This window comes from Panthera leo, chromosome B2, assembly GCF_018350215.1.
Source record: "Panthera leo isolate Ple1 chromosome B2, P.leo_Ple1_pat1.1, whole genome shotgun sequence".
NCBI classification, from domain to species: Eukaryota; Metazoa; Chordata; class Mammalia; order Carnivora; family Felidae; genus Panthera; species Panthera leo.
Window position 1 is genome coordinate 131928561 of NC_056683.1, and position 19287 is coordinate 131947847.

The 19287-nt window shown below is 42.2% G+C and overlaps 1 long non-coding RNA gene across 15 annotated transcripts in view; it reads right to left on the reverse strand.

The window, feature by feature from the left end:
• The window catches only part of LOC122220472, a 195740-nt gene that overhangs the window by 146700 nt on the left and 29753 nt on the right, over window positions 1-19287 (reverse strand). For all 15 annotated transcript variants that reach the window (XR_006202871.1, XR_006202883.1, XR_006202878.1 and 12 more), the window contains one exon: window positions 5897-6039. This is a non-coding gene — a long non-coding RNA (uncharacterized LOC122220472). The remainder of the gene's footprint in view (window positions 1-5896; window positions 6040-19287) is intronic.

A 19287-nucleotide genomic window follows, 5' to 3' on the forward strand; every position in this document is an offset into this window, starting at 1 on the left:
CTATCAGAATGGCTAACATTAACAATTCGGGCAACAACAGATGTTGACGAGGATGCAGAGAAAAAGGATATCTTTTGCACTGCTGGTGGGATTGCAAACTGATGCAGCCACTCTGGAAAACAGGATGGAGGTTCCTCAAAAAATTAAAAATAGAACTACCCTACGGCCCAGCAATTGCACTACTAGGTATTTATCCAAGGGATACAGGTGTGCTGTTTCAAAGGGACATATGCACCTCAATGTTTGTACCAGCACTATCAACAATAGCCAAAGGATGGAAAGAGCCCAGATGTTCATCAACGGATGAATGGATAAAGAAGAACACACACACACACACACACACACACACACACACAAATATATATGGTGGAATATTACTCAGCAATCAAAAAGAATGAAATCTTGCCATTTGCAACTACACGGATGGAACTGAAGGGTATTATGTTAAGTGAAATTAGGCAGTCAGAGAAAGACAAAAAGCATATGACTTCACTCATATGAGGACTTTAAGAGACAAAACAGATGAACATAAAGGAAGGGAAACAAAAATAATATAAAAACAGGGGCGCCTGGGTGGCGCAGTCGGTTAAGCGTCCGACTTCAGCCAGATCACGATCTCGCGGTCCGTGAGTTCGAGCCCCACGTCAGGCTCTGGGCTGATGGCTCGGAGCCTGGAGCCTGTTTCGGATTCTGTGTCTCCCTCTCTCTCTGCCCCTCCCCCATTCATGCTCTGTCTCTCTCTGTCCCAAAAATAAATAAAAAACGCTGAAAAAAAAAATTAAAAAAAAAAATAAATAAAATAATATAAAAACAGGGAGGGGGACAAAAACATAAGAGACCCATAAATACGGAGAACAAACAGAGGGTTGCTGGAAGGGTTGTGGGAGAGGGGATGGGCTAAATGAGTAAGGGGCATTAAGGAACCTACTCCTGATATCATTGTTGCACTATATGCTAACTAGGATGTAAATTTGAAAACTAAATTAAATAAAAATTTTGCAAATAAATGAAAGAAAATATTATAAAATTTAAAAGAATAAAAATAAAAAAAGTAAAATGATTCTCTGAGCAGCCCGGTCATTAGGATTTTTATCTGCTGTATCCAGCAGAAAAGAGGAGAAAACAATGAGAATGTGTGCAATCAGTGCTCCTGAATTGATGGAAATCATTCACTGTGGCACTTAGAAGAGCTCAGCTCTGCAGGCATCTTCCGACTCCCTTCTGCACACAAAGATTTAACTACCATATGTCTAGTTATCCTGACCCATTAATTCCTACAAACTGCCCTAGAGGACAACATACCTTTATACTATAAAAGATCATGTAGTTGATGAGATTTTCAGAGTAAGTTGGCAGAGTGACACTATCACAGATTCTCTCCCACCACAACTAAATAAATTTACAAATTTTAAGTAAAACAAGACCTAAAAAAACTAAACCAGTAGCAATCAAACATAAGAAGAGACACAGCCTTATGCCTACTCTGTGAAAAGCATAAGCTGAAGAGGGGGAGGAGGTGGAGAGAGAGATTATTCCAGGAAGTAGTGTATCTACTAATAGTGAAGGGAAAAAAGGAAGAGGGAGAAAGAAGAAAAAGTTAAATATACATATAAAAAGAATACTTCCAGTGTAGGAAGAAGATAAAAGTTGTGGAAAGTCCAAAGAAAGAAAACGTAAAAATCTACCTGTGTTCCCCCAGAAGCAGGAAAAAAAAAAATCTCCAGAGCTCATTGTCTATTTTGTATCTTGTTGAGTTTTTTTTTCCTGCTCAAAACAAAACTGCAAAGAAAAGACAGGCTATTCACGGTGACCTAGAGCTAATTATATCCAACAAAATATATGCATCTAGCAAAACAGAACACCAAAAACAAAACAAAACAAAACAAGAAATATGAACAGAAGAGAAGTAAAACAAGCTCATAGAAAGTGCTAAAGGCCCAGGGTGAAAAAGGCACAAAGAACCCTGGGTGTTGAACCCCTCCTTCCCCGCAGATGATGAGGTTGTAAGTCCAGCCCACAGGTCTGATCTTAGTTCAGCCATATGAACAGTAGTTGGGAAGAAGCAGTAAAGAAGGTGAAGCTTATCTCCAGGTGAGGAATAATTTCCAGAATTCACCCCATGTTTGTTATCTCTCCAGGCCTCAGACATCAGCTCACATAGTTCTAGTAGACTCTGGGCAGGGCTTTGGATCAAACTGGAGTGACAAAAGCAGAAGCATAAACCAGACTCACAAAAAGTAGCTTCCCACAATCCAAATGAGCTGTCCTCCTCTCCCGTCCCTCCGACACAGAAAAGAAGCACAATACACATTACCCAGAGTGAAGATACAAACCAGTCTCAACTATGATGTGAAAGGAGTTTAAGGGATCCCACCAGCACAATGTCAGAGAAAACCATGGGTCTTAAACATCAGTGACAGTTAACATTTATTGCTCACTGTGTGGCAGGCACTAACCACTTCACATATATTAATTCACTGAATCTACACAACAGCCTAATAAGGTAGGTACTACTCTTGGTACGTAATTCCATAATCAAAAACCCCAAAGCCAAATGTGTCTTGAAACTCAGATTATTTTTCAGATTTTAGAAAGGGATGAAGGTGTATGTGCCATCAAAGACATAAAAACCACGGGTCCCACAGAAGCACGCTGTAAACATGTTAAAATTTCTAATTAAATCTATGAATATTCACACTAATTGGGACAATAAAACCTATAGGGGGGCACCTGGGTGGCTCTGTCGGTTAAGCATCCGAATTCAGCTCAGGTCACGATCTCACGGTCCGTGAGTTCAAGCCCTGCGTCGGGCTCTGGGCCGATGGCTCAGAGCCTGGAGCCTGCTTCTGATTCTGTGTCTCCCTCTCTCTCTGCCTCTCCCCTGTTCATGCTCTGTCTCTCTCTGTCTCAAAAATAAATAAACGTTAAAAAAAAATTAAAAAAAAAAAAACCTATAGGTAGCTCATATCAATTCAAATCAGGTCAAGTTGTGCCTCTAAATAAATTTATGGCAAACATACAAAAACTTAGGGCTTTCAGAGCCTTTTAGATTATGAAGAGATTCAGACTTGTAGTGGTAGTCCCTGAACCAGTGAGAAAACTAATGTAGAGGAAGTTTCAGCTCACAAATTCACCTAGGTCAGAAGGTAAAAGTAACAGAACCTAGGTAAAAACCCAGACTCCAGGGTCTAAAAGTTTAACTCCGTTGACGGAATCACCGGTGCACATCCATTGACGCAGCAAGTGTTTATTAAGCAACTACTAAACTATAGGAGCCAGGGATCCAGCAGTGAACAAGGTGGGTGGAGCCCCCATATTCATGGAACTTACAGTTTAGGAGGGACAATAAACGAATATGTAGTATGCCAGGTAGTGATAAATGCTAGAGGTGGCCCAGTGACTACCTTTCAGACCAGGCCCTCCCTACCCTCCATGTAAAACAATAACCCAGTTTCCCTTTGGTAATAGGGATCAGGCATCATGGCCTGCTGCTTCAGTGCCTCAGAGAGCCTAAAATGGCCTTTGGGGCATTCTCTCTAATTTACTTCAACAAAACTGTATAACCTGATGGAAACACCCATCCCTTAGGCAATAGGAGTCCCAACTCACTAAGACCAAAGTTGCAGAAATGAGAAGGAGAAATTCTAGATTCTCAGGATTCTAGATTCTCAGATTACTTCCTGCAGGAGAGCACTAAAACATCACAAAGCACTGTCTTCAGGCTGACACTGTAACTCAGATTTTATACCTTTCTATCAGTTCTGCTGTTCTATCAGTCCACCTGCTTTTAGATCATGAGTAAGTGAGACCAATGAATCTCATGGGCGTGAACTTATTGCCATACTTCTTTCACTATGAAATGAGTTTCTTGGTGACAGATGATGTTGTAAGGAACAACATGCCGTTTTGTGGATCTCTCAATAGTAGATGGGAGTACTGACAGAAGAAACGTGTGAAGGGAACCAAATCTGCAACCAGAACGTTAGTCCTGTAAGGATAGCCTCAATCAACATATTTGATTTATCACTGGGTGGTGGACTGATTCTGCTGAAGAAGAAGCCATGTTGAGGGCAAAGTGTTGGCCTGTGCTGCAGACAGGTTGACCACTCAGCAATAGCAACAGTCTGATTAGCCTTGTTAAGAGAGAGTCTATGCTGTTAAGCCTACGCATAACTTCGTCCCTCATGCCATGCATGCCCACTTTGTAGATGAGTCTTTTTTTTTTTAATGGTTATTTATTTGGAGAGAGAGAGAGACCAGGAGCAGGGGAGGGGCAGAGAGAGAGGGGAGCAGAGCGTTTGAAGTGGGCACTGTGCTGATAGCAGACAGCCCGATGTGGGGCTTGAACTCACGAACCGCGAGATCATGACCTGAGCTGAAGTCAGACACTCAATCTACTGAGCCACCCAGGCACCTCTGTAAATGAGTCTTTTAAGCAACTACTATGGCTGGTAAAAGGCTGACATCTACAGCGCAGGACATCCTGCCACCTCATTACTGACAGCCGGCTCGGGAGGGACATTCCCTTTTTCTAAGACTTTCTTGTCATGAACCTGCCAGTTTGTCTAAGACCCTGAGGAGTCAGCTAATCTGCTAGCAGGCCTGTGACCCCATGCCCATCTATACTTCAGACCACCTTCTTTTCTAAGGGCAGAAGAGCACCAGATGTACTGTGAAAGCTCTGCCCCTAAGGAAGTTCCCCTTCACCAGTGACCAGAGAGGCACTCTTAACCAAATCTGTACAAATACGTTAACTCTCTGCTACCAGCTGGTGCCGGTGTATTAGACACACTCACATGTCAACCAGGCTTTCAATGTTTCCTTTTCTGTTCATTGGTCATAGGCAACTCCCCAAGAGGCCGTATGTATGAGATGAAGGAAAGGTGGTGAGGAGAAAATGGTACCATGAGAATCTGAGCCACCTTTTCATCAAAGTTACTAGCACCCTTTGGAGCTGCTCCAACCTAGACCCACTTTTCGTAACAATGGATCGTTTCTATGCAGTTTAGGATATGGTAGATCAGAAAACGCCAGACAATAATGAGCTTCTCAAATTTCACGGTCCCTTGGTATCTCATGGTCAGCTATCCTTTCTTTTTTTTTTTTTTTTTTAATTTTTTTTTTAGCGTTTATTTATTTTTGAGACAGAGAGAGACAGAGCATGAATGGGGGAGGGTCAGAGAGAGAGGGAGACACAGAATCTGAAACGGGCTCCAGGCTCTGAGCTGTCAGCACAGAGCCCAACGCGGGGCTTGAACTCACGGACCACGAGATCGTGACCTGAGCCGAAGTCAGATGCTTAACCGACTGAGCCACCCAGGCGCCCCAGCTATCCTGTCTTTCTAAGGACCCCATAGCAAAGCGGAAACTGCTTATCACACAGAGAGTCTTGACAGAAGGAAAGGTCAGAGTTTCATCTGAAATCCTAGGGTGGGAAAGCCAATACACAATGATCCTCCTATTGAGGCTTTACTGAAGGCCATATACACAACAAGAATCATTAAGTGCAAGTGGTAAGGCAGCTCCCACCACTGTGCGAAGCTTCTATAGAGCTCTCTTTAGGTCTCCTCTCAAAAACACCAGCCTCATTGAAAAAAAAATAACAGCCTTTTAAGCAAGTCAGTAAATGAAACAGAGTAACATACACAAAGGTGGTTTATAGGGCCTCCAAAATCCAAAAAGGCCCACCCAAAATCCCAAAATTGCGGTGTGCAGTTCAAGCTATAATAACTTGACTTTCTCTTTAGAAGCAATATACAGATAAACATCAGAACATTAGAATTCTAGCAACTAACCAATATAGTAAAACCTTGAATTTTTGTCGGGTTTATCTCCCACCCACAGACACACAAAAGTCTTACTAAGATACATAAGTCATTGGCTATTTTTTACTCACCAGATCTGATTATCAAAATGTCATCAATGCAATGGATCGGTGTAATTTTCCGCAGGACATCAAGACGAGCAAGGTGCCTCTAGTACATTACGACAAAGAGCAGGAGAGTCAACCTGGTCTATTAAGAGGTTACTCTGGGCCCTCTGTAAAAATAAAAAATGCTTTAGATTTTACTATTGGAGATAGGAATTTTTTTGATAGGTCAGTAGCTACAAACAAGGGGCAAGACTTTCTTGATTTACTCCAAGAAAGATAGCATATCTGAAGAGCAGCTATAATGGTGTCACTATTTAAGTTTATGACAACTCATGGTCATTCTCCAAGATCGACCTAGCCTTTGGGTCAATGACATAAGTAAGTTAAATAAAAAATATGGCCCTAATCTCCACAATTACTTTCAGAAATGTTGCACAGCTTTTAGTTTATCATTTTGACTTGGTGAGGGTACTGAGAGGGAGACTGGAAACTTTTGGAATAAATGAAAGTCTACAAGACCAATGACCCAGTTTCTTCACCAAATATCATAAAGTAGGGAGAGGGAACTGTTATAGATTAAAGACGCTTGAGATATATCAGGAATTTATTTAGGTACTGATTCAACGAAATCATCAAAAAAGTCATTTTTTGATGCACTTGGGGAAATTCAAACGTGGGCTGTGCAGTAGATAATATTAAGAAACTATTGTTGGGGCACCTGAGCGTCTCAGTTGGTTACACGTCTGACTTTGGCTTAAGGAATGATCTCACGGTCCGTGAGTTTGAGCCCTGCATCTGGCTCTGTGCTGACAGCTAAGAGCCTGGAGCCTGCTTCAGATTCTGTGTCTCCCTCTCTCTCTGTCTGCCCCGCCCCCCCCCCCCAAGGCTTATGCTCTATCTATCTCTCTCAAAAATAAATAAACATTAAAAAAATGTTTAATAAAATACATTTAAAAAAATTTTTTAAAAAGGAAACTATAGTTATTTCTTTCAATGTGTTCATGATATTGCAATTACGTTAAAAAGAAAAAGTCCTGGGCATCTGGCTGGCTCCACTGGAAGAGCATGCAACTCTTGATCTCAGGGTTGTAAGTTCGAGCACCACATTGAGTGTAGAGATTATAAATAAATAAATAAATAAACAAACAAACAAACGAATGAATATTCCTTATCTGTTAGAGGTACATAATAAAGTGTTTATAGATAATGTGATGTCTGGAAATTCTTTTTAGAACTCTCCCATACATGGGGGAATGTGTTAGTATGGTTAGACAAAACAATATATTAATAATTGTTAGAGTAGAGGATGAGGACTTCACTATAACCATTCTCTATACCTCTATGTGTCTGAAATTTTTTTGTAACAGGTTTGAAGTTTTTCATAATAGTAACTTGTTTAAGAATGATGCCATCTATACAACTCCATTGCCCCCGCACTGACTGGTGGGTGGGTCACAATGGCATAATGGGTATTTAATGATCAACCTCAACCCAGAGTATCTTATATGGAAGGTCTGGAAAATACCCTTTCCCCACGGCCCCAATGCACAATCACCCTATAAATGGCCTGTGGGAAACACTTAAAGATTTACAGTTTACATCTGTGGCTATGTGATTTTCCACAGAACACATCACAGGGACCCAGCTTCTCCTCAGTTACCCCTCTAGTTCTGAATTGACTTACCTCTAGAATTGATGATAGCCTGTGAGTTCTCATTGTGGAGTGTGTAATCACGTTTACACCCACAAGGTTCTGTATCTCAGTCAATATCTCGGCGGAATACACATTCATTTCATTCCTGTAACCCACAATCAACTCACTACTACCACAGATTCCAACAAGTCAAAGCAGTTGGCCATTCTGACTCTACCTATGATAGAAATTGTGCCTATTTTTTCTAATGGTTAAGGACCACCACTTGGCCTCTGCCTAGCCAGGACCTCATCATTCCCATTAAAGCTAGGATCCCGGGATCCTGGGAAGATGGCGGCGTAGGAGGACGCTGGGCTCACCACGTGTCCTGCTGATCACTTAGATTCCACCTACACCTGCCTAAATAACCCAGAAAACCGCCAGAGGATTAGCAGAACGGAGTCTCCGGAGCCAAGCGCAGACGAGAGGCCCACGGAAGAGGGTAGGAAGGGCGGCGAGGCGGTGCGCGCTCCACGGACTGGCGGGAGGGAGCCGGGGCGGAGGGGCCGCTCGCCGGCCAAGCGGAGCCCCAGAGTCTGGCTGGCAAAAGCGGAGGGGCCGGACGGACTGTGTTCCGACAGCAAGCGGAACTTGACATCTGGAAGGTTATAAGTTAACAGCTCTGCTCGGAGAGCGGGAGGGCTGGAGGTCCACGGGAGGGAGAGTTGTTGAGCGCCGGATGACAGAGCAGAGCTCAGCGTGGCGGGGAACAAAGGCGCTCGCCAGCGCCATCTCCCTCGCCCATCCCCCAGCCAAAATCCCAAAGGGAGCCAGTTCCTGCCAGGGAACTTGCTGGCACCGCGCAAACACCCAACGCTGTGCTTCTGCGGATCCATCCCTCCGGCGGGACTGACTCCCTCCCGGTGCCGCAGGGCCCCTCCGGAAGCGGATCTCTGAAGGAAAAGTGAGCTGAGCCTGCCCCTTCCGCCCCTGTGCACCTTGCCTACCCACCCCAGCTAATACTCCAGATCCCCAGCACCACAAGCCTGGCAGTGTGCAAATAGCCCAGACGGGCCACGCCACCCCACAGTGAATCCCGCCCCTAGGAGAGGGGAAGAGAAGGCACACACCAGTCTGACTGTGGCCCCAGCGGTGGGCTGAGGGCAGACATCAGGTCTGACTGCGGCCCCGCCCACCAACGCATCTTATTCAAGACAGCACAGGGGAAGTACCCCGCAGTCCTGCACCATTCCAGGGACTATCCAAAATGACCAAATGGAAGAATTCCCCTCAGAAAAACGTCCAGGAAATAACAACATCTAACGAACTGATCAAAAATGATTTAAACAATATAACAGAAAGTGAATTTAGAATAAGAGTCATAAAATTAATCACTGGGCTTGAAAACAGTATAGAGGACAGCAGAGAATCTCTTGCTACAGAGATCAAGGGACTAAGGAACAGCCAGGAGGCTATCAATGAACTGCAAAATAAAATGGAGACAACTACGGCTTGGATTGAAGAGGCAGAGGAGAGAATAGGTGAACTAGAAGATAAAATTATGGAAAAAGAAGAAGCTGAGAAAAAGATTAAAAAATCCAAGAGTATGAGGGGAAAATTAGAGAACTAAGTGATGTACTAAAGAGAAATAATCTACACAAAATCGGTATTCCAGAGGAGGAAGAGAGAGGGAAAGGTGCTGAAGGTGTACTTGAAGAAATGATAGCTGAGAACTTCCCGGATCTGGGGAGGAAAAAGTCATTGAAATCCAAGAGACACAGAGAACTCCCTTCAGATGTAACTTGAATCGATCTTCCGCACCACATATCATAGTGAAACTGGCAAAATACAAGGATAAAGAGAAAATTCTCAAAGCAGCTAGAGATAAACGTGCTCTAACATACAAAGGGAGACCTATAAGACTCGTGACTGATCTCTCTACTGAAACTTGGCAGGCCAAAAAGAAATGGCAGGAGATCTTCAATGTGATGAACAGAAAAAAATATGCAGCTGAGAATACTTTATCCAGCAAGTTTGTCATTTACAATAGAAAGAGAGATAAAGGTCTTCCCAAACAAACACTGAAGGAATTCGTCACCACTAAACCAGCCCTACGAGAGATCCTAAGGGGGATCCTGTGAGACAAAGTACCAGAGACATTGCTACAAGCATGAAACCTATGGACATCACAATGACTCTAAACCCATATCTTTCTATAATAACCCTGAATGTAAATGGACTAAATGCGCCAACCAAAAGACATAGGGTATCAAAATGGATAAAAAAAACAAGACCCATCTATTTGCTGTCTACAAGAGACACATTTTAGACCTGAGGACACCTTCAGATTGAGAGTGAGGGGATGGAGAACTATTTATCATGCTACTGGAAGTCAGAAGAAAGCTGGAGTAGCCATACTTATATCAGACAAACTAGACTTTAAATTAAAGGCTGTAACAAGAGATGAAGAAGGGCATTATATAATAATCACAGGGTCTATCCATCAGGAAGAGCTAACAATTATAAATGTCTTTGCGCCGACTACAGGAGCCCCCAAATATATAAAACAATTACTCACAAACATAAGCAACCTTATTGATAAGAAAGTGGTAATTGCAGGGGACTTTAACACTCCACTTACAGAAATGAATAGATCATCTAGACACATGGTCAATAAAGAAACAAGGGCCCTGAATGATACATTGGATCAGATGGACTTGACAGGTATATTTAGAACTCTGCATCCCAAACCAACAGAATATACTTTCTTCTCGAGTGCACATGGAACATTCTCTAAGATAGCTCACATACTGAGTCACAAAACAGCCCTTCATAAGTATACAAGAATTGAAATCATACCATGCATACTTTCAGACCACAATGCTATGAAGCTTGAAATCAACCACAGGAAAAGTCTGGAAAACCTCCAAAAGCATGGAGGTTAAAGAACACCCTACTAAAGAATGAATGGGTCAACCAGGCAATTAGAGAAGAAATTTAAAAATATATGGAAACAAATGAAAATGAAAATACAACAATCCAAACGCTTTGGGATTCAGCGAAGGCAGTCCTGAGAGGAAAATACATTGCAATCCAGGCCTATCTCAAGAAACAAGAAAAATCCCAAATACAAAATCTAACAGCACACCTAAAGGAAATAGAAGCAGAACAGCAAAGACAGCCTATATCCAGCAGAAGAAGAGAAATAGTAAAGATCAGAGCAGAAATAAACAATATAGAATCTAAAAAAACTGTAGAGCAGATCAATGAAACCAAGAGTTGGTTTTCTGAAAAAATAAACAAAATTGATAAACCTCTGGCCAGGCTTCTCAAAAAGAAAAGGGAGATGACCCAAATAGATAAAATCATGAATGAAAATGGAATTATTACAACCAATCCCTCAGAGATATAAGCAATTATCAGGGAATACTATGAAAAATTATATGCCAACAAACTGGACAACCTGGAAGAAATGGACAAATTCCTAAACACCCACACCCTTCCAAAACTCAAACAGGAGGAAATAGAAAGCTTGAACAGACCCATAACCAGTGAAGAAATTGAATCAATCATCAAAAATCTCCCAACAAATAAGAGTCCAGGACCAGATGGCTTCCCAGGGGAGTTCTACCAGACATTTAAAGCAGAGATAATACCTATCCTTCTCAAGCTATTCCAAAAAATAGAAAGGGAAGGAAAACTTCGAGAGTCATTCTATGAAGCCAGTATTACTTTGATTCCTAAAACAACAGAGACCCAGTAAAAAAAGAGAACTACAGGCCAATATCCCTGATGAATATGGATGCAAAAATTCTCAATAAGATACTAGCAAATCGAATTCAACAGCTTATAAAAAGAATTATTCACCATGATCAAGTGGGATTCATTCCTGGGATGCAGGGCTGGTTCAACATTCACAAATCAATCAACGTGATACATCACATTAATAAAAGAAAAGATAAGAACCATATGATCCTGTCAATCAATGCAGAAAAAAGCATTTGACAAAATTCAGCATCCTTTCTTAATAAAAACCCTCGAGAAAGTCGGGATAGAAGGAACATACTTAAAGATCATAAGAGCCATTTATGAAAAGCCCAATGGGGCTAACATCATCCTCAATGGGGAAAAACTGAGAGCTTTTTCCCTGAGATCAGGAACACGACAGGGATGTCCACTCTCACCTCTGTTGTTTAACATAGTGTTGGAAGTTCTATCATCAGCAATCAGACAACAAAAGGAAATCAAAGGCATCAAAATGGGCAAAGATGAAGTTAAGCTTTCACTTTTTGCAGATGACATGATATTATACATGGAAAATCCGATAGACTCCACCAGAAGTCTGCTAGAACTGATACATGAATTTAGCAAAGTTGCAGGATACAAAATCAATGTACAGAAATCAGTTGCATTCTTATACACTAATAATGAAGCAACAGAAAGACAAATAAAGAAACTGATCCCATTTACAATTGCACCAAGAAGCATAAAATACCTAGGAATAAATCTAACCAAAGATGTAAACTATCTGTATGCTCAAAACTACGGAAAGCTTATGAAGGAAATTGAAGAAGATACAAAGAAATGGAAAAACACTCCATGCTCATGGGTTGGAAGAATAAATATTGTCAAAATGTCAATACTACCCAAAGCTATCTACACATTCAATGCAATCCCAATCAAAATTGCACCAGCATTCTTCTTGAAACTAGAACAAGCAATCCTAAAATTCATATGGAACCACAAAAGGCCCTGAATAGCCAAAGTAAATTTGAAGAAGAAGACCAAAGCAGGAGGCATCACATTCCCAGACTTTAGCCTCTACTACAAAGCTGTAATCATCAAGACAGCATGGTATTGGCACAAAAACAGACACATAGACCAATGGAATAGAATAGAAACCCCAGAACTAGACCCACAAACGTATGACCAACTAATCTTTGACAAAGCAGGAAACAATATCCATTGGAAAAAAGATAGTCTCTTTAACAAATGGTGCTGGGAGAACTGGACAGCAACATGCAGAAGATTGAAACTAGACCACTTTCTCACACCATTCACAAAAATAAACTCAAAATGGATAAAGGACCTGAATGTGAGACAGGAAACCATCAAAACCCTAGAGGAGAAAGCAGGAAAAGACCTCTCTGACCTCAGCCATAGCAATTTCTTACTTAACACATCCCCAAAGGCAAGGGAATTAAAAGCAAAAATGAACTACTGGGACCTTATGAAGATAAAAAGCTTCTACACTGCAAAGGAAACAACCAACAAAACTAAAAGGCAACCAACGGAATGGGAAAAGAAATTTGCAAATGACATATCAGACAAAGGGCTAGTATCCAAAATCTATAAAGGGCTCACCAAACTCCACACCCGAAAAACAAATAATCCAGTGAAGAAATGGGCAGAAAACATGAATAAACACTTCTTAAAGAAGACATCCGGATGGCCAACAGGCACATGAAAAGATGTTCAATGTCACTCCTCATCAGGGAAATACAAATCAAGACCACACTCAGATATCACCTCACGCCAGTCAGAGTGGCCAAAATGAACAAATCAGGAGACTATAGATGCTCGCGAGGATGTGGAGAAATGGGAACCCTCTTGCACTGTTGGTGGGAATGCAAACTGGTGCAGCCGCTCTGGAAAACAGTGTGGAGGTTCCTCAAAAAATTAAAAATAGACCTACCCTATGACCCAGCAGTAGCACTGCTAGGAATTTACCCAAGGGATACAGGAGTACTGATGTATAGGGGCACTTGTACCCCAATATTTATAGCAGCACTCTCAACAATAGCCAAATTATGGAAAGAGCCTAAATGTCCATCAACTGACGAATGGATAAAGAAATTGTGGTTTATATACACAATGGAGTACTACGTGGCAATGAGAAAGAATGAAATATGGCCCTTTGTAGCAACATGGATGGAACTGGAGAGTGTGATGCTAAGTGAAACAAGCCATACAGAGAAAGACAGATACCATATGGTTTCACTCTTATGTGGATCCTGAGAAGCTTAACAGAAACCCATGGGGGAGGGGAAGGAAAAAAGAAAAGGAGGTTAGAGTGGGAGAGAACAAAAGCATAAGAGACTCTTAAAAAGTGAGAACAAACTGAGGGTTGATGGGGGGTGGGAGGGAGGGGAGGGTGGGTGATGGGTATTGAGGAGGGCACCTTTTGGGATGAGCAATGGGTGTTGTATGGAAACCAATTTGACAATAAACTTCATATATTAAAAAAAAAGAAATAAAAGAAATAAATTTAAAAAAAAATAATAAAGCTAGGATCCCAAGGCACCTGGGTGGCTCAGTCAGTTAAACTTCCGACTTCAGCTCAAGTCATGATCTCAGGGCTCATGGTTCAAGCCCTGTGTCAGGCTCTGCACTGACAGCTCAGAGCCCAGCCAGAGCCTGCTTCAGATTCTGTGTCTTCCTCTCTCTCTGCCCTCCACCACTAGTGCTCTGTCTCTGTCTCTCTCTCTCTCTCTCTAAAAAATAAACATTAAAAAAAATTTTTTTTAACTAGGATTCCAATTTAATGGTGACACTTGAAACTATTATCTCAAGGATAGGGAACACGGATCAGCAAACTTTTTTTCTTTCAAGAGACAGACTGTAAATAATTTTTAGCTGTGAGAGCCAGTTTCTGTCATGAGTACTCACCTTGCAGTGCAAAAGCACCCAAAGATAAAGGGCATGGCTGCATCCCTTTATTTATGGACACTGAAGTAAAGCTTTACTTATGGACGCTGGAATTTGAATTTTATATCATTTCCATGTGACATAAAATACTTTCTTTTCCAACCATTTAGAAACGTAACAACCATTCTTAGTTTGCGTGTCATCTAAAAACGGGGTGGGCCACTGGCCTTCAAGTCAAAATTTGGAAATCCTGATCTAATAGGATCTATTCTGTTATGTACTGCTTCCTGGGTTCATGGCCCATCTAGAAGCAGTAAAAAGCACCTGTAGTTCCTTTGGCCTATTTACCATGTCTTCCACCCCCCACGTGAATGCACAGTTCCCCCCTGTGCCGGGCGGTGGTTTAATTCTCCTTTCGGGCTTGGAGGCGTTATGGTCGGGTCTATTAGAAAAGGCATCCCCCAGGTAAGGCAACAGCCTCAGGAAATATCATTCCAAGTTCTCAGGGAAAGAAAAGGGTGATTTCCTGAGACAGGAGAGGAGGGACTATTTGAAATCGCAACAAGGGAGGTTCCGGATGATTTGAAGATTCAAATGCCTTCTGCACGAATGTCCCTACTTGAGAATCTCTTCCTTCCCAGCCAGTGTTCTGATCTTAGCAAAAGAGACTCAGGCTTAACCAGAGTTGTAATTCGGCAACCAAGCAGTTCAGTTTTAGGTCTGATCCTTCTTCATTTTGGCTCTGCAGCTATAGGCCGGAAGGAATTCTTCTACACTTGATCGTAGCCAGAAGGCCGAGAAGCGATTAGGAAGGAATTCTTTCGAAGCCTCCATAGAACCTTTCTGGTTCTCCACTTTTGTCTTGAAGGTAAAGTAATCTATTTTTATACTCTCTGGCACACTCAGAGTCCGGCAACGCTCCCCGAAAGATTTGTCATCATCCTTGTCATCATATCAGGGAGTACAACAGCCTGGTTATCTTCCAAAGCCTTGCCCTCGCTGTCTCTCCAGCTCACACCCCTATGAGAGTAATGTAATCGTGATGCCACAGCATGCCATCTATTGCGTGTGCCCTGTGGCCCCAGGCACGGAGGTTAGCCACAAAATGACGGTTAGCAAGTCAGTCTGCGAGTTGTATCTTTAAGAGAGTCCTAAGGACTGGATCAGTCAGGATCCCGGCAGGCAACACACTTCAGATGAAGAGACTAATACAAAAACTGCTTAGGAGGCACCTAGGTGGCTCAGGTTGGTGGCCCATCGGACTCTTGTTTGGGGCTCGGATCAAGATCTCACAGTTGCTGAGGTAGAGCCCCGTGTAGGGCTCTGCGCAGACAGCATGGAGTCGCCTGGGACTCTCTCTCTCCCTTTCTCTCTGCGCCTCCCCCACTAGCTCAAGCACATGCTCACTCACACGCCCTCTACGTAAATTAATTAATTACACATTACAAAATAAAAAAAAAAACTTCTTAGAACGGTCAAGCAAAAGAACAAGTTAAAAGTTAGTTAACGATTAAAGGTTGAAGGCTAACCTTAGTCAAGGTTAAGGAACAACAAGATCTGGCAAGATGTGCCGAAAACCGAGCAGAACATCATTCCCACTCTCAGGATGGAGAAGAGGAGAACGCGGTGTCGTCAGAGTTCAGTGAAAGCTGGAGCTAGGAGTGGCCACCTCCAGGGACTGTCCTCACAAGGGGTGCAGTAGGGAGGAAGAAAGGAAGAAATACCCAACTCGCCCTTTCCCACCCCTGCCGCCTGATTTCCTGCATGCCCTTCCCCTTGGCCCAGTGTAACTGGAAGCCAATGGTCAGGCAGCCCAGATGACGGACAGAGCAGTAGTCAGCCTCCTGGGGGAAGAGAATGAGGCAGAGCAGGGCCCAGAGAGGAGCTGGGGTGGATTGCAGTGGGGCCAACAAATAGAATAAAGAGCACATATGGAGGTCCCTCGTTTAAGGAGGAAACGTGAGAGGTTACTTGCTCAACATCACATCGTGAGTGGCAAAGACCAGAATTCAAACCTAAGAGGTCCACCTACAGACCTAAACAATGGCACTGCACAGCCACACACAGGTACTTCCAAATACTGGAGAACTGGGGGTGGGGGGAGAAAACTCACAAGAGCGTCTTTAAGAGAAGAAAACTGAGGGGTGCCTGTGTGGCTCAGTGGGTTAAGCATCTGACTTTGGCTCAGGTCATGGTCTCACAGTTCATGAGCGGAAGCCCCATATCAGATGAGCTGGAGCCCTGCTTTGGGATTCTCTCCCCCTCTCTCTCTCTCTGCCCCTCACTTGCACTCTTGCCTACTCGCGCTCTCTCTCAAAACAAAACAAAGCAAAACAAAACAAAACTGTGCGGTAGCCAAGTAAGAGAGGCCTAGGGAATCGGTGATAAAGGCATTAGTGATAGCAGTAAATAACCAAATGTACGAGAGAATGTTTCCGCAGGAAAATGTTATGAATATTATCAATTTAACAATAGTAATACAAACCAAATGGGGAGTGAGTGGCAGAAGGTAGTTTAAGTGCACTGATTTCATCTTTCTTCATGGGTAATCAACAGTGACAAAGTTAATGAGTAAGAAAATTACGTTCTGTTTTTTGGGTATGAATACAATCATAGTTTTCAAATGTTATACAGTTTTTTCACTTGTGCCTCCTCAGAGAGTCAGGGGTCCAAAAGGGAGAGTTAATGTTACCATCACCCTCCCATTTCTGAACGCATCTGTCCATTTCTGTCCAAATGTGTTTCTGTTACATTTCCTGCTTTTTATTCTGGATATACCTTGGTGTTGTAGTAAAGAGAAACTTGAACAGTAAAACAGTATTTGTAGTGGAGCCCAGGCTTCGAGAGATTTCTTGAATAAAGGTTTTAGCCAGTATTTAAAAGATTAAAAAAACACCAAGTTACAATTTGTCTGTTCGTTAACCCCACTGACAGTGGGGATCCATTTTCTCTCAAATGATCATCCCCTCTGCAAGAATTGCTGCTTATCTTCAGATGTCAGAGATAGCATTGCTCTCAGAGAGTCAGCAACTTTTACAGCAAAGAGCCATGAGGCTTTGTTTCTGGAGGGGACACAAGCATTCACGGTTTTTCACATTTTAACTCGGAAAGTATTTCTTTCTCTGATGGTGGCACAGGGTGTGCACACGGCATGGTGGCGGCCAGGCCAAGGATCAGGTTTTGTTTCTCATTCAGGTATTTATTGATGAAGGTCAAAACGGTCGCATCTACTTGTGGATTTGGACCCTTTATTATTCTTAAAGTACATTTCCTTTTCTCATTGAGCATTTTTGCCCTGATGGACTGATGCGTGTATCATAACTCCATCTTGTTGCTTAGCATTTACCCCCTATTTCCTTGTCTACGTTTTTAATCTTTCTGAATTGTTTTGAGTCTCTCCTGGGTACAGAGCTCCTGGGTTGATTCTTCACCCAACCCGAAAGCCAGGTGATGACAGGCGAGTTGATAGCTGCATTTCTGCTACACACAGTAAATAGGTAGGAAATGCTGTAGTTTGTTTCTAAATGCTTTGTAATTTTTATTGTAGTTTCCTCTCTATTCTGCATAATGTAAAGGTGAATTTTTTGTTCCCCCAAATATTATTTTTTAAATTTTATTAATTAATTAATTTATTTATTTATTTTGAGAGAGAGAGAGAGAGAGAGACTTTTATATTAAATACTCAAGTCAACCAACATATTTTTATCAGTTTCTGTGCTCATTGTGTTTTATAGCCCATATGCCTAACCACCGGGTTCACTTTTCCTTAACCTACTGCTTTTGCTAATTTTTTGCTGAGTCATTGACACAATAAACTCTTGTTTATTACATGTCTTTGTACGCCTGAAATATCTGTATTTGCTCCTCCTTTACCCACCAGAGTAGCGAGTCTGGCTGTGGCTTCCCATGTGGAACTGAACGCATTTGGCCTCCTCTACTCAGCAGGAGCTGTAATCCCCACTGGGAACCAGGAGACCAGTCTAGGTGCCTTCCACCCTGCCCCCCATTCTATGCTAATTCTGCTGGATGGAGATGTCCATCTGGCTTAAAAGTCCAGCTATGTCTCTTTGCTTTCTCCTCTTACATATTATCTTTCATTACAGTGCCTTTGATGGAGAAAGGGGTGTTTAAAACAGATTCACTCTTTCCTCTGTTTCAAACTCTTGTTTTTCAAAAATTATTTATTATGAAGTTTTGGTTTGTTAGATTATAACTTCTGAATAGAAGGAGAAAATCAAGTTTCTCTTTTCTTCTGACATTGACATAGACCTTTTCCCCAGTAAACTCTCACTGTGTTAAATAATCTATCGTAGAAATCAAGCATGGTATACTTTTTTTTTCTTTTTACTATTAAATTCAAGTTCAGTTAAAGTTTATGGAAATTTAGACCAGTGAGCTATTAATTCTGACTAGGATTAGAGAAGGATTCACAGATTAGGGACATTTGGTCTGTGTCCTAACAGATGAACAGGAGTTGGCCATACGAATAACGATGAGATGTTCAAAGAAAAAAAGCAGAATTCACAAAATGACCCAAATATAAGCGGTCTTACAAGGTGAGTTCAAAATATGAGCCAATTATCTCAAAACCAAGGGACTTCAATAAAAATCAGGATTTCTAGCTTCTGACAGAAACAAAACAAAAAAAGTAAAAGCTTTGGCAAAACAGGACCCAGCCCTCCAGCATTCCCACAGGGCCGGAGCAAAGGAGCTGTGCCTCTTTCAGATAGGGTGCGGCATCTGCACGGTCTTCTCTCCCTGTGCCACCTGCTTGTCCCCTGTAGGCTTTGTGTGTGGCCCCTGCAGAAAGTCTGGAAGCCTACAAAGGTGTGCAATGTATTTAGAAAAGGTTTGAAAACAAGAGAGTAATGTGATTCGATCTTTGTTTTCAAGAAGCAAGTCTGGTGGCGAAAGAGGACAGGTGGACAGGGAAGAGAGGGGACAATTTGGAAGCAGAGAAACCAGTTAGGAGGCTGTTACAATAGTCCAAGAGAAAGATGACAAAGTATAAAACTACTTGGTAGCAACGGGACTGTCATGGAAGGTACAGAATCGGAGAATCTCGAAACGTAAATCAGAAAGACTTAGAAAATGGACTGAATGCCATTTTGTGGCGGTTGTGAGGGAAAATGTG